The sequence below is a fragment of the Schistocerca cancellata genome, chromosome 7 (genome assembly GCF_023864275.1).
Source record: "Schistocerca cancellata isolate TAMUIC-IGC-003103 chromosome 7, iqSchCanc2.1, whole genome shotgun sequence".
Taxonomy (NCBI): Eukaryota; Metazoa; Arthropoda; class Insecta; order Orthoptera; family Acrididae; genus Schistocerca; species Schistocerca cancellata.
Window position 1 is genome coordinate 509,680,079 of NC_064632.1, and position 14,707 is coordinate 509,694,785.

Below are 14,707 nucleotides of genomic sequence, written 5' to 3' on the forward strand. Positions count from 1 at the left end.
GCCACGTCGACGGGACGAAGTTTTCCTAACTCGTCTTCGCATAAGGTACACGCGTAACTTCTTGCTCCAGCGAGAGGACCCTCCAATGCGTGGCGTACGTAACACTGAACACCACATCTTATTAGACTGTGTTGTAATTTACGACCAGCGGTCAGCGGCAGATTTTCCGACGGATCTGTCCTCTGCCTTAGGTTTCAGGCGAATGTGGTGAGAGTTTTAAGGCTTTGATATTTGTCCAACATATTTCCGAACATTTCAGGGAGTTGTTTTTAACGTGTTAAACGTGACTTGCTCACCCACGTTTTTTGTAAGCGGCCAGCCAGTCACATTTTCCTGTGCCTTTCTTTTAGCTCCACTGTCGTGTTAACTCTGTTCTACATCCATTTCTCCGTTGTATTAGGGCATGTGAGATACAGTAATTGTGTGGTCAAAATGGAAGCGCAAGAGTGTCATTTTATACGTTTCCTTCAGTGAGAAGGAAACTGTATGATAACATTTTCGTAATTTCGTCGACATTCTTTTCTTTTAATTTGCGTAAGGACGCTGATAATCTCGCCGTTGACTGCCCTTAAACTCCACACACACACACACACACACACACAAACACACACACACACACAAATGGTTCAAATGGCTCAGAGCACTATGGGACTTAACATCTATGGTCATCAGTCCCCTAGAACTTAGAGCTACTTAAACCTAACTAACCTAAGGACATCACACAACACCCAGTCATCACGAGGCAGAGAAAATCCCTGACCCCGCCGGGAATCGAACCCGGGTCACACACACACACACACACACACACACATACACACACACACACACACATGCACACACAGAGAGAGAGAGAGAGAGAGAGAGAGAGAGAGAGAGAGGAGTAAAGCAGGGCATAAAAGACGAGAAGTACACACTCTCCAGCAGCTTGCTGTCACTTCATCTGAATATCAGCGGATTCCTGGGAGTGGGTGGACAGTGCTACGTGGTGGTTTTCAGACTGGATGCAAGCCGTGGTGCGTCAGACTTCCAAGTTCCATCGCCTTACGCGTCAGTCATCGCAAAAACACGAACTATACAGATGCAATGTGTTTAATTTCACAGATAAATGAGTGGCGCTGAGATGTCGGTGTTGAAAAATGGACTAAATTTTGCGCCCACTCCTAAGACATTGCCATCAAGTACCATATCTCCTGTTGGTATCTTCTGTGACCTTTCTAAGGCCTTTGATAGTGTTAATAATGAAATCCTCTTAGCAAAGGCTGAATATTATGGTATAAGTGGCTCAGTTGGCTCATGGATTAAGTCCTACCTGGCTGGAAGAAAGCAGAAGGTCATATACACTCCTGGAAATTGAAATAAGAACACCGTGAATTCATTGTCCCAGGAAGGGGAAACTGTATTGACACATTCCTGGGGTCAGATACATCACATGATCACACTGACAGAACCACAGGCACATAGACACAGGCAACAGAGCATGCACAATGTCGGCACTAGTACAGTGTATATCCACCTTTCACAGCAATGCAGGCTGCTATTCTCCCATGGAGACGATCGTAGAGATGCTGGATGTAGTCCTGTGGAATGGCTTGCCATGCCATTTCCACCTGGCGCCTCAGTTGGACCAGCGTTCGTGCTGGACGTGCAGACCGCGTGAGACGACGCTTCATCCAGTCCCAAACATGCTCAATGGGGGACAGATCCGGAGATCTTGCTGGCCAGGGTAGTTGACTTACACCTTCTAGAGCACGTTGGGTGGCACGGGATACATGCGGACGTGCATTGTCCTGTTGGAACAGCAAGTTCCCTTGCCGGTCTAGGAATGGTAGAACGATGGGTTCGATGACGGTTTGGATGTACCGTGCACTATTCAGTGTCCCCTCGACGATCACCAGTGGTGTACGGCCAGTGTAGGAGATCGCTCCCCACACCATGATGCCGGGTGTTGGCCCTGTGTGCCTCGGTCGTATGCAGTCCTGATTGTGGCGCTCACCTGCACGGCGCCAAACACGCATACGACCATCATTGGCACCAAGGCAGAAGCGACTCTCATCGCTGAAGACGACACGTCTCCATTCGTCCCTCCATTCACGCCTGTCGCGACACCACTGGAGGCGGGCTGCACGATGTTGGTGCGTGAGCAGAAGACGGCCTAACGGTGTGCGGGACCGTAGCCCAGCTTCATGGAGACGGTTGCGAATGGTCCTCGCCGGTACCCCAGGAGCAACAGTGTCCCTAATTTGCTGGGAAGTGGCGGTGTGGTCCCCTACGGCACTGCGTAGGATCCTACGGTCTTGGCGTGCATCCGTGCGTCGCTACGGTCCGGTCCCAGGTCGACGGGCACGTGCACCTTCCGCCGACCACTGGCGACAACATCGATGTACTGTGGAGACCTCACGCCCCACGTGTTGAGCAATTCGGCGGTACGTCCACCCGGCCTCCCGCATGCCCACTATACGCCCTCGCTCAAAGTCCGTCAACTGCACATACGGTTCACGTCCACGCTGTCGCGGCATGCTACCAGTGTTAAAGACTGCGATGGAGCTCCATATGCCACGGCAAACTGGCTGACACTGACGTCGGCGGTGCACAAATGCTGCGCAGCTAGCGCCATTCGACGGCCAACACCGCGGTTCCTGGTGTGTCCGCTGTGCCGTGCGTGTGATCATTGCTTGTACAGCCCTCTCGCAGTGTCCGGAGCAAGTATGGTGGGTCTGACACACCGGTGTCAATGTGTTCTTTTTTCCATTTCCAGGAGTGTATATTGAACGACTCTGAGGGGTACTCTGTGTCATCTAACGGGGGCTCTATTGGCTGTGGTGTTCCTCAGGGCTCTGTACTTGGCCCCCTCCTCTTCCTCATCTTTATCAATGACCTTCCCTTGCATACTAGCTTTAAAACTCACTTTACTCTTTTTGCTGATGACACCTCTATCCTCATCAACAAAACTCCCAACCTCAATCTTGAGGAATCGGCCAATATTGTCTTTAGTGAAGTATGTAATTGGTTTGTGAATAATGGGTTATCAATAAATGTTAATAAGACCCAGTTTGTGCATTTCCAAGTAAGGAAAAAAGTTGAGGATCAATTAAGTATTACATTGAATGGTAGTGAGTTACTACAAGTTGAGTCAACCAAGTTTCTGGGTGTACAGATTGACAACAGTCTAAAATGGTCTGAACATACTTTGCACCTCCACAAAAAACTCAGCTTAACAACATTCGCTATTCGTATTATTTCCACTGTATGTGACCAAGACACCACAAAAACTGCTTTTTTAGTTATTTCCATTCATTATTGCTGTATGGCATAGTTTTCTGGGGTAATCAGCCACTATCCAAAAAAATATTCATTGCCCAAAACAGAGTTATTAGCATAATGAGCGGAGTCCAGCCTAGACATTCTTGTAGGAACCTTTTCAGAAAATTAGGGACACTAAGAACTGCATGCCAATATATCTACTCCCTGTTATGTTTCATTGGTAAAAATGGACAATCGTACAAAACCAGTGATTCATACCATACCCACAATACCAGGAGGAAGATGGACCTCCATTATGAATAAAAAACCTTGCTATTGTACAAAAAGGAGTCCATTACATGAGCTGTAAGGTGTTCAATGCTCTCCCACCATCACTGAAATTACTTATCCACGAGCTTCCCAAATTTAAACAACAGCTCAAACAGTATTTATTAGATAATTCCTTCTATTCGGTAGAAGAATATTTCAATAGAGTTAACTGTAATTGATTTTTTCATTTACTAATTTGATGTGCTATTGTGCATTACGATACTCACAATCATTGTTAACATTACAGTGTCTTTCATGTAGCTATTAAGATCTACCATATTTTAATGTAATTTTCTTCTATACCTATTAATGTGTATTTTGTCTTATACCAGATATCCTCTTGCAAGAGGTACTTCTATGAATTCCTTTTGTATTATTTGTAATAATTCTGACACGTCGTAAATCCATGCGAATACCTCGCAGTATTGGATTTATGGGATATAAATAAATAAATGTCAGTATCAATGAATGTGTCTTGAACTTTCTCAGTAGGACTGCTGAAGAAACAAGGTACGAAACCTGCTGGACTGTGACTAGGATGCTGACTCCCAAGACAACGAAAAAAAAAAAAAAAAAAAAAAAAACGCTCTATTCCGTAAGAGAAGACACAGCACAGAATTAGTAATTTTACCTACTGAGAAGAGAAACACTACTTTCTTTAGCCTGCAACATCTTACTTTGGCAAGATGACGAATTTACTGCAGGACTCAGTGTATCGCTGTCTCCAGAAGTAGCCAACAGATGTAGTAAAATGGAAGACGTCCACCCCCATCACATCTAGTCAGGAAACTGAACATCTTAAAGAGACCTTAAGAGTACAAGCTCCACTTCCTCTACAACTTTATGGGGTTCCGCTTCACCCCATAGGAGCCCCAATGTATTACCTAGTAAAACATCTGAATTCTCTTCTGAGCCCTTTGAGAAGAAAATGCGAACACTACATTCGAAACTCAGAAGATTTTATACAGCGACTGAAGAATCTGCGCCTCGAACCAGCAGAAATATGTAACGTTTTTTGTGAATACAGCAACAGTTACACCGCCTGATAAAAAAGGAAAGAATGCATAAGGGAAGGAAGAAATGAAACAAAATTTCTCATTTTGAGAGGGTGGGCGATGTTAGTGCAGTGATAACAAAATCAAGTCTGATTTACAAAGAACTGTGGTATATGCCTACTTATCATTATGTTGCTGCAACCCCCTGACCTGGATGCTTGCACTAATTCAGTTTTGAAGGGTGTCATAACACAACTGTATCCCCTCCTGAGACAAGCTTGCTCACAATTGTTGTAACTGGTTCTTGATATCCTTGACAATGGCACAGGGATTAAGCTGATTTGTGATCTGGTCTCACATATGTTCTATCAGGAACAGATCTGGGGAACTATAACTACCTTACTGGTTGTAGGAGTACCTCAACATACAACAGATCATTCCTAAAGAAAGGCATATGCCATTTATGGACGAGCTATGTTGTGCTGAAAAATGGCACCATGATATTTTTGCATGAGAGGTAACCTATGAGAATGCAGAACGTCAGTCATTTCTCTTGTGCCATCAGAATTCACTCAATTACTACCAACTGCCACCTGACATCATACCCAATGGCTTCCTACACCATGATGCCAGAAATAAAACCGGTATGCCTCTCCAGAACATTATAGAACAAGATGTCTTCTCAGGCTGTCAAAGGTGGTCATCTAGGGTACTATAGAACCGAGATTTATCATTGAACACAATGTGATCCCATTCATCAGTAATTCATGTTTGCTGGTCATGGCAACACTCCAAATGCATTTATTTGTTTTGTGGTGTTAATGGCAGCCTACATGTGGGATGGTAATTCTTTAGTTCAGCTGCTAATGGTCTATGACCAATGGTGCACGATGAAACAGAATAGTGCACGTAGTCCCTTACTTCTTCTCAGATGACGGGCATAAATTTGAAAGGGTTCAATATGGTTAGAGCACAATACTATGATTGTCTCTTGTGCTAGACAGAAACGATGATGGAACCTCCCCTGCCCTCACATTCCCATGTAGTCCAACATATTTCAGTATTCCACCAACCAGTCAAATGGGTACCCACAATGACATGCTTTTAAACTCTATTGAGTGCTGATAATTCTGTCTCACATGAGTACACAGTATCTCTGTATCCTCCATGGTGATCACTCAACGTCTGCACTCTTCAAGCCCCTCATATACCCTAAGAGGCCTGATAACAGACTAAACATGAACAGCACTAATGCTCTCTGGTGTGTCACAGAAAACTGTAGCTCAGTCATTTACATATTCACCAAGGGGGTGTGGAAGTATGAAGTTATATTGACATTCTACCATGTCTTCTGTGTGACTCACTTCTTTTCTCTGGCAGTGCATATCGGTCAAGCCAAACAAACAGTATCGTAATGCTGTGCACAGCACTGAAATCACACAAAATACTGGGGTTTTAACAAATCAGTAGCTGCTGAACATAGTCTTATGAACAAGCTTAGAATTATGTTTGGTGAGAAATGAAATCACTGTGATAACATGTACAAGTGATTTAATGAACGTATAAACAAGTAAATAACATTTGTCTAAGTTTTAGTTTCTATTGGGTAACACTGATTATCTTATCTGATGTGTACTAGTGGATTGATCCTCACTCAACAATACTTAAATGGATTTACAAGCTGTGATATAGCTGTGGAATAAAATGGTGATCCAGGAAGTGTAGAATAAAATTAATTTTCTTTTTACTAATGATCACAAAACCTTTTGGTCCTTAGACTTCCAGTTCCAGTCAGCAATGACACTCTTCAAATTTGCATCAAAATGTAAGAAAACAAATACAACTAGTCGACAGTTTACATCTTAGAATATCAAAATATGCCATAACAAAATGTATTGCTTTGATAACTGTGGAAATGTGCACTTAAAAAGGGATGAGGCATGTGTGTTTTACAACACATCCTAATGAATTGGAGCCATAGTGGCATCATGAAGAAATTGTTATTGTTATTTATAACAATAATAACAATAACAAATTTTTCATGATGCCACTATGGCTTCATTACATTATTTATACCTGCTTTACATTACATTATTTATAACAATAACAATTTCTTCATGATGCCACTATGTATTCATTACATTATACATAAAATTAGCTTAGCTTCATCACATGTATTTAAAATATGCTGAAAACTAGGCGACAGTGCCAACCATGTCATCCTGTCAACAGCACTGCTATTCAAAATAAACTGAGGCACAGTAGCCTATGCTGCATTCTAGTGGCTAAGCCAACAGAGGGTGTTGATTACTTACATCAGACTTACTTTTTTACATTTGGCTTTTTACTGTAATTATTTTACATATCATATTGTTTTGTTAGCTCTGTAAGCTCATTCTTGTCTATATTATTATTTTTTATTTACAATCACCACAAAAGTGTCTCAGAATCACATATTGTCACTTTTCCTTTTTAACAATTTTAAAATTTAACTTTATTTTTATTTGTTACGTTTTATCACTATAGTAATTTATGCACCTTATGAGTTCACCACATATTTTACCTGCTGCATTTTGAATTTTGACAATTATAAAATTATTGAGCACAAATAAGATTACAGTAGCAAAATCTAACATGCCTATGAAGCAAAACTAGTATGTCGCTAGAATGAGATTTTCACTCTGCAGCGGAGTGTGCGCTGATATGAAACTTCCTGGCAGATTAAAACTGTGTGCCCGACCGAGACTCGAACTCGGGACCTTTGCCTTTCGCGGGCAAGTGCTCTACCATGGTGATCACTCAACGTCTGCACTCTTCAAGCCCCTCATATACCCTAAGAGGCTAGTATGTCGCTGTTTTGCCTCAGTTTATTTTGAACAACACTGCTGTTAATAGGATGACTTTGTCCACACTGTGGCCTAGTTTACACCATATTTTAAATATGTGTGATCAAGTTAAGCTGCTTTCGTGTGCATTTCTTGATTATGCTTCTATAGCTTCATTACATTAGGACATATTGTAAAGCAGGTATGCCTTGTCGTATTTTAAGGGCATATTTCCACATCTACGGAAGTAATGCTTTTCATTATGACATATTTTCTTATTTCGAGGTGTAAGCGGTCTACTAGATGTATTTCTTTTCACATATTTTGCTGCAAATCTGAAGATGGTCATTGCTGACTGAAACTGGTTGTCTAAGACCAAAAATTTCTTTGATCATTGATGGTTGGTTGATTTGGGCAAGGGGACCAAACAGCAAGGTCATTGGCCCCATTGTATTAGGGAAGGATGGGGAAAGAAGTCAGCTGTGCCCTTCCAAAGGAATCATCCCAGCATTTTCATGAAACAATTTAGGAAAATCACGGAAGACCTAAATGAGGATAGGTGGATGTGTGTTTGAATCATCATCCTCCTGAACTGGAGTCCAGAGTGCTAACCACTGTGCCACTCACTTGGTGATCATTGATGAAAATAAAAAAGAAATTTATTCTACATAAAAAGATGTATTGATAAAGGTCACATCCTCCCTGCAACACTATCTTGGCACAGTATTCCAACAGATACTCCCTGAATCAGTGTTGCTCTGATTGTCTCAAAAGTCATCTGTAAATTGTGGCTACCACTCTTAACATCATGTTCACCCAGTCCATTGCTAATTGAACATATGTGGAACTTCTCTGCTAAAAATAGTACTATCTTCCTATTTCCCAACCTATCATATTTCCTCCCAGAAGAAGGAAATAACTTCCAACGGTTAGAATAACTTTATCTACTTTTAAATGTTTCTATTGGCAGTACTTGGATTTTCACCTCCATAAGGTAAGTAGTACCCAGCCTCACAGTTTGTGTCCTTGGAATTTCAAAAATAGGCTTTAGCTCAAAATGATAGTTACATATTTATGTCATTTTTAACCACTGCTTCTTTTTTTAATGTCTGTCATAACTTATTCTACATCCCTTATTCTTTTCCTATTCGGTAGGATGTGATGTACCAGACAAAGAAATAAATAAAGAACGAATGACTTGCAATCAGGCGCATGATTCTGATCAAGCTTCCAGAGGTTTTTTTGGACTTTTTAATTGAATATCTGTCATATGAAGTGAGGTTACAGTGACACAAAATAAATAAATAATAGACACATTTGTTAAGAAAATACCTTCTTTGGTTTTAGAAACAGAAAATACACATAGTACATGATAAAATGTCACAAGCACAATTATAAATAAATAAATAAATAACTTATTGACAATATTCTATCAAAACTAATGTAACAATAATACAAAAATACATAAAGAAATCAGTCACTGGCAACATTTAACAACACTACAAAAAATACAAGCTTTGAATTAGTCAGCCCTCCCTCTTTCTCTCTGTAGCACAGTAAAACACAGAAAACTTAGTTATTAATGTGAAAGTAATTGACTCTGAAGAAAATGTAATTTCCTTGAAACATGTAACAAATTTCTTTACAACAGTTGCTCTGTACTGTTTGATTAATATTACTAGTGCACATTTGGATAATAACCAAGCACAACTGGATCAAGCTCTTATGGTTAAGCTGTCCCAATGCCATTTGTATTAGTGCCTGCATTAATTATAGATAATTCTCTTTGTTTCATTTTCTAAAACCAAACATTCTATTTGCTACAGTATAGAGTCACTACAGATTAATGAAATGTCTCATACTACACTTTTTATTTGATCCACACTTTGCCAAACTGTTTGACTTTGGACTAATTACTCTTTACCCAAAACAACTAAATAACTAAGTTTTCTACATTATGCTGTAAATTGCTTGTCTTTATGATTACATCACAACTATGTGCAAAACAAAATCTCTTCTAGCTTTAAATTAAATGTGAGCAAGGTATCAGTCATTTTATCTAGTTTTAAGATCAAATTAAGGTCCATATTTGCTTATGGTACAGGAACAACAGATGGCTGTCATTACAGTTCTGTCAGGGAAAAGAAACCTAATTTAGTTAGGTGCAAAGTGATTTTCACAAACCATGGTAATGATGTTGAGCTCTATACATGTGAATTAATTTGCTTAAAGAAGCACTTTATTCATGGTTCAAAATCTGTTAATGACATGCAGTGAATGTCTTGGGCTGTTGAATAAACTTTTGAAGTAAAAATAGTCTGTTATGCTCCTCTCCCTTTCAGAAACAGCAGATGGAAACAGTTTATGTCCTTTCACGTTACCATGGACATATGCACTGAATTCAACAATAAGTCTATTTGTTGCTGGAGAGACTGACAATAAGAAGAAACAGTATGTCCTCAATCCAGATTCATAATGGATCTCACCTATCTCATCCTGAAGTTTTGAGTAAACACCTCTTTCTTTTAACCCTCTCCACCAGAAATTTCTGTCTCAGGTTTAGTAGTTCCCCAGTTGGTTTTTCTCATAATAATTACACTGCCTGACAAAAAAAGTGAAGCATCCACAACATATGGTCAGATGTCAATGTAACTTTGCACATGTAAACAGTGTCAGCAGGTGTGTGAATGTTTTGAGTTGCAGTTCTCTGTTACACGCAGAACAGTCACCAGAGAGCATGAATGTTGTTAATGTTTAATGTTGTTACAAGGCATGGCAGAGTATACAAAGGGTGTGAACAGTGTCGGATGTTGGGCGAGCACTGTGAAGGACCCACAGGTACAGCATACTTGCATGAGACAGTATTATCAGTATCTGATAGGGCTTGTTAGGAGCCTCATTGTGTGTCTCCATTTGGCCAGCTGGCCAAATCATAGAATATCCAGATTTGTGTGGCATTCAAATGTGACAGTGCCTTGATGCTGGACTACTTGGGAATGTGAGCCAGGCCTACTCATTGTCAGGGTTCTTGTTGACCCAATCTGATTACCACAAGGTAGGATTGCCATATTGTGATATTGTGCACCAAGCACACTGTAATCCCTTCACATCTGTGCTTGCCATCCAAAAACAAGAATGGGCACACCATGACATTCTGTGTCATTGCACACCAGTGGTTGTAGGCTTGCAGCAGGCAGACCAGGGAATATTGCCCCCCCCCCCCCCCCCCCTCTGCTCCCCTTTGTGGTCTGCTGTTGACACCGCAATGCAAATGGCTGTGTTTGGATTGGTGATGTGACCAGGAAGCATGGACTAAACAATGAATGGCATCACATTGTTTTCAGTGATGAATGGTAATTCTATGTCATCCTGGATGACCATCGTTGGTGATTGTGGTGGTGACCTGGGGAGGGAACCCATTCTTCTAAGGTGACCACCTGTCCCATTTTGTTTTTTGGAACTGTCATGATTTTTGTAGCTCTGACTCAAACTATTTCAAAGGTAGTTCACGACTCCTATTTGTCCTGAATTTAACTTTTATGAAACAATTTATCCTGAATTAGTTATTTATTTTACCTGTATCAGTACGTTTTTTCATATGCTGTTGAAGAACATTCACACTGCACTGTTACATACAGTACGTCTGCTCATGTTCCTTCATCATAGAAGGTACTAGTAAACTATACATTAATGCACTTTTTATAACAAATTAAAGTGATTTTTTTGCATTTATTACATTTGATTAATATCTTTATTTATGCAACATATTTTTTTAATGTGTCCCAAATTTGGGTCTAGAAAATATGGTCACCTTGCACTCTTCCAATGTTGTGGGCAGGCAAAGTGGTGTTATTGATGCCATGATGTAGAGTGCCATTGGGTACAACTTCAGGTCATGGCTGGTAGTGACTGAGGGCACTCTGATGACACATCAGAACATCATGGACATTCTGTGTACTCATGTGCTACGTTTCAAGTGACAGTATCATGGTTTCATATTTCAGAATGACAATGCTCATCCATGTATGGGATGTGTCTCTCTGAACAGTCACATGATATTAAGGCACTTCTCAGATCTATCTCCAGCAGAACATGTGTGGACCTAGCTTGCACATCAACCCTGTTGTAGTGCCATTATCCAGGTAATCAATGATCAGTTGCAGCACCTGTGGAGGGCAATGTTTGCCTCAGGAGAGGCTACATTGACTTCCAAACCAAATCAGTGCATGCATTCAGGCCAGAGGGGGTAAAATGTCATACTGATAATTGGGATCATAATACCATGTTATTTATAAATTTGACTCAATTTTAATTTTCATTCCATTCCCCCTCCATCCTTCTGGGTGCTTCACATTTTTTTGTCAAGCAGTGTATATCTATAACTAAAATAGCCATGGGACTTAATTGCCAATTAGTCATTACGATTTATGGATGAGAAGGTTCTTTGATGATGCTACAACCATAGTAATCTCCAAAATAAATAAAGAAGTTCTTTAAGACATATGTGAAAGAACAGTTACTGGGCATTCAGAGAAAGAAGTTTAGTTGAAAAATCTTATAAATCTAGAAAGTGTGTTCACAGTAGCTTAAAAATCAAGGAAAAGATTCATATTGTTGTTTAACTGATAGAATTTCACAGGAAAAATAATAAAAACAGACTAGGGTTTCCTTTGCCATCACCTGAGCACAAATGAGTAAAGACCTTGGAGAGATAAGAATTTCATGTAGACTGGGTGGAATTGAGTAAATAAAGGAAAATGAGGTGAAAGCAGCGTTGTTAATAGCCTTAATAAATGTGAGGTAATGTTCAAAGAATAATTTAAGTTAGTAAAATCATTAAAATATCTCAATACAGATATAGATCTGCAAGTTGTGTGGAATCCATGGTGCAGTCAACTTCAACTTTCAGCTTTTGGGTGCCCCTAGTCAATGGGCTAGCAATGATTCCTTTTCGGTGATAAAGACAGCAATGTATTTTTCCAGTTTGTTCATAATTTTCTTCAATTTTGACTGGGTAATGACCACATAGGCATAACTGAATCTCCGTTAGTTAATACAGTTTAAGAGAATATTAAAAGAATATTCCAGTGGCGTAATATTTTGTAAAAATACTTTTCTTAACTTCAGTTTTTCAGGTGAGTGTCACAATAGCAGATTAAGCACTTCGGCATCTTAGTATGTGCTCAATTATCATCTATGGGTAATATTAGAAAGTGGAATGAAGAAAAAGCAAAACCAACATGAATGTCACCTGCGGTGGATGAGCAAGGTAGGCGGTCAGTTTGTTTCTCCCACGATCATTTTCCATAGCAAGAAAAAATGATATTAACCTAATGAAAGGAGATTCTCCTTGAACACTGCAAGGTTCCATCAGTCAGAATGGTTCTAGTATGATCTTTTCTGTCACTGGATGGAAAATATTTGCTTCCTTTTTGAAACTTTCAGTTGAAGATCCTCTTACCTGTACTTTAGATACTCACTATTTACATACCAAACAGCAAAAATACTTCATCACAGGTCACTTGCCACTACATAGCATTTACAAAATGCTGCCTTACAATGTGGTATTTATGAAGCATTTAACACTTTTCACAACCATGGGACATGAAGGTAGTTTTATGCAACTAATGTCTGGATAGTGCCACAGTTATGAAATTGATAATCTGATGCAAAATATTTTTATGAGGGCATCAACAACATCTAATGTCATCAGAGGATTTTACACTGGAAATATCTTCCTTTTCAGTGATGCTATTCTCAATGAAACTGACTGTATTACTGAAGCCCTTAATACAGGCAACTAGAAAAAATAAATGTGTACAATGAACTTCCAAATGCCTGAACAAGAATCCAAATCCAACATCTATCAAATGCTACACAAAATGAAAACTTCTGGCTGGAAGTGGATGATAATGTTGCACTCCTTCCTGAGTCTCCTTCCCTATGAAATACTGTTTCCATCTCCACCCTTTGAAGGACATTAGACCAGTACTAAAAGTGGAAAACCCATCTCGCTAGTAGAAATGGGAAGGGAGCACAGTACTGACCAGCTACACATACAACAAGAAGCTGGAAGATTGTTTTGATTGTAAGAAACAAGAAAACCTTAGCAAGTAATTCTGTGCAAAACAAGAAATCTGTCACCCTAAATGGGGAGCATGCTACAGGAAGAAAGAACAAGGTTTCAAATTATTCAAACAATGACAGTTCCAAAGAAGAGCCTGCTCTAGTCTCAAAATGTTGTCAATATGGCCGCAAAATGTGTCAGCTGTATACCAGTGTTCATCACTGGCAGGAAGTGTGAAACAATAAATGGCAAGATGAAGAAACTGGGAAAAACATCACACAGGGCAAGTCAGTGCTGAAAATGGGTTAATGTGTGTGTTGCTACATTTGCTTCTGGGTAAACCACACTTAATACAGCTTCACATGATATAGTTGTGTGCTGAAAACAGTAGATCCAAAGATCGAGCTTCTGGCAATGCACATTTTCATTTCTCCAATAGTTAAAGTAGCACTGCCTGCAAGAGCCATTCTGTTATTTACATGAATGAAATAATGAGCGTTTTGCATGTACTGGAACTCATTTGAGGTGTGCTGACAATGATACACAAATATTTCAGTCTCATGCTGCTTTTGTAATCACTGCTCTTTATTCTCTCCCTGAACAGTTCATAATGTAAGTCACTTTCTTCATTTTTCACTCCGACTTCTGGTAGATCTTTCACCTGCTTGGCAGTAATAGATCCATTTCACACTTCCCCTGAAACATTTTAAAGCAAAAGATATTTTATATGATTTGTAGAAAAACATTGTTTCTTGATATTCACCAATAATCTCTTATACTGAGGGTGTTTGAATGGAGTCTCTTACACAAGGCGGTATTGGTAGAAACTAGAAAAAAAGTTGTATTAATATATTTCTGGAAACAAGTATTTGTTGAGATGTAGACTACTATACATGTGGTTTGGGTGATCAATACCCAGCAGTACAGGCTGTCTTTCTGTTAATATTAACTGGTGGCTGCATTTGTGTTTGTATTAAGTCTTCTCACTGTGATGCTATTGTTACATACATCTCTTACAACTGTCTCCTGCACCAGCCAGTTCGTATGTACTGTTTTGAGGTCATGCTGGTGCCAGAACAACAACAGTGATTCCACTGACTGTACACAACATAAACAATGAAAATGAATCCTATTATTTCACACGGGATATGACAGACGTGATTTTCTGTCATTATTTAACCAACTATGTTAGTAGGCAGGCTCGTGTCATGTATGCAAAATGAAAGCTTCACCATGACATTCTGTTTGGA

The 14,707-nt window shown here is 39.8% G+C and overlaps 1 protein-coding gene across 1 annotated transcript in view; it reads right to left on the reverse strand.

The window, feature by feature from the left end:
- Positions 1 to 8,727: 8,727 nt before the first annotated feature.
- LOC126092254 (uncharacterized) overlaps positions 8,728 to 14,707 on the reverse strand; it is a 353,514-nt gene continuing 347,534 nt past the window's right edge. The window contains exon 16 of the mRNA XM_049907766.1: positions 8,728 to 14,153. The gene's annotated coding sequence lies outside the window, so the exon portion shown is untranslated. The remainder of the gene's footprint in view (positions 14,154 to 14,707) is intronic.